The sequence below is a fragment of the Crocodylus porosus genome, unplaced genomic scaffold, assembly GCF_001723895.1.
Source record: "Crocodylus porosus isolate Cpor-Errol unplaced genomic scaffold, CroPor_comp1, whole genome shotgun sequence".
Taxonomy (NCBI): Eukaryota; Metazoa; Chordata; order Crocodylia; family Crocodylidae; genus Crocodylus; species Crocodylus porosus.
The window spans coordinates 63,742,836-63,750,427 of record NW_017728948.1 but is presented as its reverse complement, the minus strand read 5'-3'; the positions used below and the strand labels follow the sequence as shown (position 1 = coordinate 63,750,427).

Below are 7,592 nucleotides of genomic sequence, written 5' to 3'. Positions count from 1 at the left end.
GGCTGAGTCATGGGACAATCCCCACAGTACAGGAGGGAATGGAGCAGGGGTGAATGATTCTCCCCTGCCTCTGCCTCTGCCCCTGCCCCACTCCCTCCTGCACTGTAGGGGCTCGATTTGCGCCCCCTCCCCAAGCCCCGACACAAGCCTGGTCCAGGCTGCACTTGGGGCGGGTAGCAGTGGCACTGTGAGTGGGGCTACAGGAGGGGCTGCAGCCACCCCAAAATTTGCCACAAAGCCCCCAACCCTCTCCCAGCACAGCACAGCCTGGCCCAACAACCCCACCAGGAACAGCCTGGCGCTGCCTCAGCCCCAGCCCCAGCCCCAGCCCTCAACAGCCCACAGCCTGACCTGCCCCACATGCTGAAACGGGGACACATACCCCTCATGCCCTTCCAGGGCTGCATGTAGTGGTGGCACTGGGAGGGGGGACCGAATGGGGGGGGAGCTTCCATAGAGAGGCTGCCCTGTCCCACTTGGCCACACACTGCACTGCTTTCCCATGGCCAGTCACAGCTCCACAGACTGCAGATGAGCCTCATGCCTGGCCTATCGCATGCCGTTGGGGCAGGCACAGAACACACTCCTCCCCCTTACCATTCAGACCCTCACAGCTCTGCTGCAAGGGGGTAATGGCCAATTTGGAGAGCAAGCTCGGGGGGGGGATGCTGTGCGGGGATGGCGGCACCCGGCACACCCCTCCCCCTCCCCCCGGGTAAGAAGCAAAGTATGGGAATGTGCCGGGGGGATGCCACTGCAACACCCCAGGGCATGCTCCATCCCACCTGCCCGCGCATAGCCTCTACAACCTTTGTACGTACCCCTGGGGGTACGCATACCCCTGGTTGACAACCTCTGCTCAAGGGACATCCTGTGATGAGGGTTGCATGAGCTACCTGGGAGGGCTTAGCTACCCAGGAGAAAGAAACTGACACCTTTGAAATGGTTGCTAAAAGCCAGGGACATGTTGTCCCTAGAGGAGACCAGACAGTCACCTTGCTGGGGCCACCTGACCCCCAGTTCTCTTTCCTGCTTGGTGCAAGGGGCTGGACCCGATGGTCTTCTGAGGTCCCTTCCAGCCTTACAATCTATGAATCTATAAATCTATAAGTAAGTAAATAATATTCAAGCAATGTACTCAAGGATAGTTGGATGAGTCACAGTTTCTCTCTTACATCATAATAATTTAAAAAGTAAAATACATAATTTGAAGATGAGGATTAAACCTTTTATGCTTAAAAACCCGTCAGGTATCCTCCATTCACTTCCTTTTTCTTTTTTGTTTGTTTGTTTCTATAAATAGAATGATACAAGAATTAAAAGAGTTGGGAAGATTAGAAATATCGCCTTTTAGATGAGTCACAGTGCAGCTGCTTATCTTATTGATTCCCAATGTACCTTTTGAAGCCTGAAAGGAATGGAAATTTTTTCAATCCTGGGCTTCAATATCTGGCAAAACCTTAGAAGCTGAACAGCAACACATACTGTATGTAGCTAGACTAGAGCACACAGCCATTGCAGCTTACTGAACAGGGACTTCAGCAATCCAGGTTTCATTTCTGACTCTTTCATTGGTCATCAATGGTTAACCTTAAGCAAGTCATGAGGATAATGATGCTATCTTCCTTTTTTAAAGCACTTTGTGATCTGTTGATAAAAAGTGCTATAGAAAAGCATTGTACTATATAACTGGAGCTTCAAAAGAATCACTAAAGATTACAGGACTTTTTCTAAACTGATGTCTGGCAGTGATTGCTCTTTCCCTAAAGCCTGGATACACAGAAAGTCTGCCCCAGACTTCAATAATTCCTTATTTTTTAAAAATAAGGACAACTATAAATGACTTGCGTGGTCCTCAATAGCTTCAGATGCCATGATCTCTTGGGATGATTTAGTTATGGTGTCTATATCCCTGTGATTCTTTCTAGTGACAGCTGGATAAACACAGACAGCTCACAAAACTTGCTCATGACCTTTCACACCACAGAAATTTTGGACTCAGCTGTAAGGTTACCCATCACATCTTGAGTATTGTAAGAGGGTGCATATCAATATTTTCTGAACCTTTGAAGAGTTGCAACCCACACAGATTTATTAAAATATTGCAGCAGTAAGGACATAAATAGGACAGACCTAAAGGCTTCATGATCAGTTCCAGACCCAAAATACATGAAAGATTTTAAAATGTCAGTTTGGTCTCCCTGACTTGCTGGAAAAAGAGGAAATCAGAGCCAATCTTAGTTTTCTTAAACCCAAGTCTTTCAAATGGATCTAAAGTGTCTAGGACAGAATGATTTAAGAGATGACTTGAGGAAAATGTTACTTTCACTCCTTCTGTGCTCAGCTTAGGTCTGATGTCTAAGATGAGTTATAAATCTGATCTGGCACTGAGGCCATGGGTAGAAAGAAAGACTGTCCTACTCACTTCTTAAGAAACTGCAATACAGAGGAAGCCTTTTGGTCAGATTCCAGGGGTGACCCAAGCCAACCCTGTAGGCTGGGAGAGGATTTGGCTGTTTCAGAGACTAGGCAGTCTTTCCATCGTGCATGGTAGTGGAATAGTGATGGGTGAACTGCTTTGACAGCTTGTTATTGGTCCTGATATTGGCATCTTGATGCATTTGATGCTCAGTCCTCATTTCTGTCAGCAGTGAGACAGTAGCTAATACCCATAACATGATACTAAAAGACCAAAGGCACACAGCACCAGAAGAACAGTGATGTGGGTTCCCATAACTAAACTGCTGTCCTGGCAATGAGTGCCCTTCCAAAGTGCTGGTTCTGGGATCTCAATCCTCCACTGTTCTGGTACCAAATGTGCAGCAGAACCTTCTGAACAATGGATGGATTTAGGTACCCCGTCAGCTCCTATAATGCAGGCACAAGGAAGGAACAGCATTGGTTGTCAGTGCCTCCTGTATGGCATCTCTGAGAACTTTAATTTTGTACCTACTATGAGGGCCTTCTGTGTCAGCATGGCTTGTTATTATTAGAAATAGAGGGTGGGAGATGTGTAGAAAAGGTAATTCATCAGGAGCAAAGTCGAAATAACTGAGGTAGGAATGCAAAAATTAGAATCTAGCATTAACTTCAAAATTCTGAATTCTGGATGCCCAGGTTTGCACTTCCAGTTAAAATGGAGAAAGAAAATAAAAATCTTGCCTAATGTGCAGGGCGGAGGTGACTCACTAATACGGGAAAATGAGAGCATGGAACGGAGAAGAGCCAATATCTGGAGTCTTAGGCTTTTACGTTTCATATAATCTTGGAGATGAAATTGGTAGGAGGTAGATGGAAACTGAGCCAGTTTGATAAATAAGATAAATGCTTATAGCAAGAACCTTTGGCTACTGGTGTTGCCAGCAATGTAGCACTGTTTCTCTAGCTTTTCCCCTGGATATTCTTTGGCTGTGCTGACTGGCTTCCCTTCCTCCTACTCTCTTTTTCATTGCCTTTTTTGCTTCTTCCTCACTCTACCTGCCTCTCTGCTCTTCATCTTCTTCTACTTAACTTCACCCAGAAACATCCTCTCTGTCTTTATCCATCTTTTCAGCTGATCATCAGTCTGCTCCCAAAATTAAAGATAGAAGTAGACCAATCAAAACACAGTAAGAAATAACATGAAATATCAAGAAAAATGGTAAGACCAATGTGCCTGCAAAAGGAGCTTCTAGGATGTATCAAATGCAAAAGGAAAGCATTCAGGAAATGGAAAAATGGGTAGGTCACCAAGAAAGCATACCAGAAAATAGCAAGAACCCATGGGGACAAAATCAGGAAGTCAAAGGTAAACAGTGAGCTGCACCTGGTGAGAAAGGTTAAAAGCAACAAGAAGAGGTTTTGTAAGTATGCTGGCCAGACAAGAAAGACCAAGGAAACTGTTAAATAGTGAGGGTGAACTCTTAGCAGAAGATGCAAAAAAGGCAGAGCTACTTTGCCTCAGTCTTCATGAAAAGATGAAGCTGTAGTCAGATGCCTAAAAATATTTTTCAGATAAGGAAGGGAGCAGCCTGTGGGATGAGATAACAAAAGGAATAGAGAGCTTTTGAGGAGTCTAAATGAATTCAAGTCAGCAAGGCCTGATGAACGTCATCCTTGGGTACTGAAGGAACTGGCAGAGGTCATTTCGGAGCCCTTGGCAATAATATTTATGAAATTGTGGGAGACTGGTAAAGTACGAGAGGCTGAGTAAACGGCCAGTATAGTGCCCCTCTTTTAAAAAGGCAGAAAAGGAGGACCCGGGGAACTACAGATACTGGAGCATATCCTAAGCAAACTCATTTGCAAGCACATGGAGGAGGAAGGGCTGATTATTAGCAGCCTGTGTGGACTTTTTAAAGAGCAAATTGTGTCAAATAGGCTTTTGACAAAATAATTACTTGGGTGAATGAAGGGAATGCTGTGGATTTAATGCTGTGGACTTCAGCAAGGTTTTTTACAAAGTCCCACATAACTTTCTCATAATTTGGAGAACTGTGGGTTGGACAAAACTACAATGGATAGACAACTGGCCCAATAGCCACAAACAAAAGGTTGTTATAAACGGATCCATGTCAGAATGACAAGAGGTTTGAAGTGGAGTCCCGAAGGGGTCTGTCCTGGGCCCAGTGCTGTTCAATGTGTTTATGAATTATTTGGATGTTGGAATTGAGAGGTTTTTGAGCAGGTTTGCAGATGACATGAAACTCAGAAGGATTGCAAACACATTGGAGGACATCAGCATAATTCAGAAGGATTCTGACAGATTGGGAAGCTGGGCTGCAACTAACAGGATGTTCATTGCTGACAAATGCAAGGTGCTACACTTCAGGAAGAATACTCCTTATTCAGTGGCAGTCATCGGTATTGGGAGACCATGGAGATTGCACCTTTGGTGGGTTACTGGGTACTATCACAGCTTCTTGAGTGGCTGAGGAGTCTGATGAACGACAGGTAGACCCTCCGGCAAGTTGCACATGCCAACTTGGTTGACCTTGCACTGGCATGCCAAGTACCATTTTGTCTTGCCTGCCTCTCTAGCTCATCACTGATCCTTTCCATCTCGAAGCGATGTAGGCCGTGCTTCATGGTAACTTTCCACTTGCAGCAGTCTGAAGTTATTGATTCCCAGCACTAGCCATTCCTGGCTAAACAGTCTTGCCCCTCCAGTCAGGGTCAGATCAATTGCTGTATTTCAGGCCAGGAAGGAATTTAACCTGTGGTCAGATTAAAAGGGACTATGGGATTTTTTTGTAGCAAGGGATGTGGTCCTCTTCTTTGGATCTCCCAAGTGTGTTTTAACAGCCTTTGCAGCATCAGGACATTACCCACTGTGGTCGCTTTACTTTATCTCTGGCAGATTTAGGTGTTATGTTTCATGGTTATGTCAAGGTTGACTGTGTAGTTTTGCAAATAGATAACAGGTAAGTATAGGCTGGTTTGGATAGGGATGATCCTGCCACAGGCATGGGATTGGACTAGATGACCTCTGGAAGTCCCTTACAGCCTACTTCTCTATGATTCTATGATTCTGTGTTGGTTTACAGGCTATCTAGCATAATTGTAACCACTCTTTTTTGGAGTTGTTTGGTACTTTTACAATAAAAAATATTATTGTTATGGTGAGCTAGAAGACAATCTTGCAGTAGAATGAGAGGCAGTGGAACAATCTCACTCAGAAACAATAATCTTTTTCATCTTATACTTTTTGGATAGATATAGTTTTGGATGTGCATACTCAAGGAACAATAAAGGTAACTCTCATGACTTTAAAATGGCAATAGATTTCTTGCAAAGAAAACATTTCTTAAAATCCATTAGAATTACCAAAGTCTTCTGTTTACTTCCAGAAACAAATTACTCAGAAAAAAATGACTCTGGATGTGGAATTAATGGGATCCAGGTCAAAGGACACTTACCAGAGTCTGAAGCCAGCTAAAATTTTTCCATTTCTTGGCTAAATTTGTTCTGATGAGAATGAAGAGAAGGAAAAAATGAATTACATGCACGCATCATGAACTTCCACATTTCTACACATGGAAGCATGAGGGAATAAAAGAAAAACAAGCACATCCTGCTCTGTTGTGCTCACTTAAATGACATTAGAGTGTCTCTTGATTTATATTGTGGTAAGAGACCAGAACCTGGGCCAGTGATTAGCCACTTAAAAACACTCGTGAATTTTGATTTTTTAGTGTTTAAAACTGAAAAGAAACACTATTCAATAAAGTGTATTATGGTGTGGGAGGTAAGGACGCTTAGCATCTCCTCAGTCAAATATTCAGATTGAGAGACTTAGTAAAGATAAAGCAGTGGGATGGCAAGTAATCTTTCGAAAGAGCCATGATAAAAAAATAAAGTGCTAAAGGCCTTGAATTAAAGGACAAAATTAAACGAGTGCTGCTTATCACACGAGAAAATGTGAAAGCCACTATTCTATTAATAAACTGATCGGCAAAATGAAGGAAGAAATGTCTGTGAGACATAAAAAGGAACATCATTGGCTTGACATCTTTTCAATATAAAATAAGAACAAATGAAAATGTTAAATGTTATAATTACGGCTGAGTTCTCTTTTTACTCTGACTTTTCTGGTTTTTTAAATGCCATTGTTTTCCTTTCCCTTATATAAGGGTATAAGGATAAGCAACTGTTAGAAAGTGCTATTGAATGCCAAAACTGGACAAATTTACCTAGCTCCAGTTTCTTTAAAATACAATAATAGAGTTCTATGTAATAAATGCAGGATCTAACATTTCAGGCTGAAGTGTGATTTTTAAATTGGTGGCGTTTCTCCTGAACATTGAGGGGCTCAATTGAATGGCCTGAACTAAGGCTTTTGACCATGAAGGTTTTCCACATACAGTGGAAGTGCATACCTGGAAAGCATATTCCCTATATAGGTTTGACTGACTGTTAATCAGCTCGGGATAATACTGCTTTTCTGAGCTTCTATAATCATCAGGAAGAAAGAGGGTATAGACAGAGATACAATAAAAGTGCTTCAAATTAATTTAATTTGAAGTTCTTTCAATTTTTACTATATCAATAGTATATGGACCTGCCAAAGCATCTCAAATTTTGCCGAGGTTGATGCTTTAGCATTGCCTCACCAATCAGGCAGTGGGGAACAGGGATTTCAGAATCCTTTTCAACCATGATTTCCTGAAGTCTTCTGAGGTTAAACCTTCTTGATCATTGAGCCAGCATAGGCTAAGCCCTGACAGTTATCATTGGGCTGACCTAAAGGTCTTAGCCAGTGGTTATGCATTAGCTGTCATATGGATGAATTTAAAGCCCTACATCTTCCTATGAACTCCACCTTCAGTCTGGTAAGTATGCAGGAGTGAAACCATTGCCTTATGCCCCATTACACTGTTTTAGTGATTTGGGCCTTTGGGTAATATAGGCATTTCTTTTTGGCTTGAGTATGTGTCGGGGAAAACCGAAGGATCGGGCCCCAAGGTCACGGTGGGCCGGGGTGGCAATTAGATACGGACAGGTATGATTAGCGGCGTAGAGTCTGGAGTTAGGGACTCGGAGCGGATTGAGAAAGAACAGGTGAATTTATTTGACTTACGCTTCAGGCGTAGGCAGAAAGGTCTTCAGTTACA

The 7,592-nt window shown here is 43.1% G+C and overlaps 1 protein-coding gene across 1 annotated transcript in view; it reads right to left on the bottom strand.

The window, feature by feature from the left end:
- Positions 1-374: 374 nt before the first annotated feature.
- The window catches only part of PDLIM3 (PDZ and LIM domain 3), a 42,459-nt gene continuing 35,241 nt past the window's right edge, over positions 375-7,592 (bottom strand). Inside the window, exon 9 of the transcript XR_002104249.1 lies at positions 375-384. The gene's annotated coding sequence lies outside the window, so the exon portion shown is untranslated. The remainder of the gene's footprint in view (positions 385-7,592) is intronic.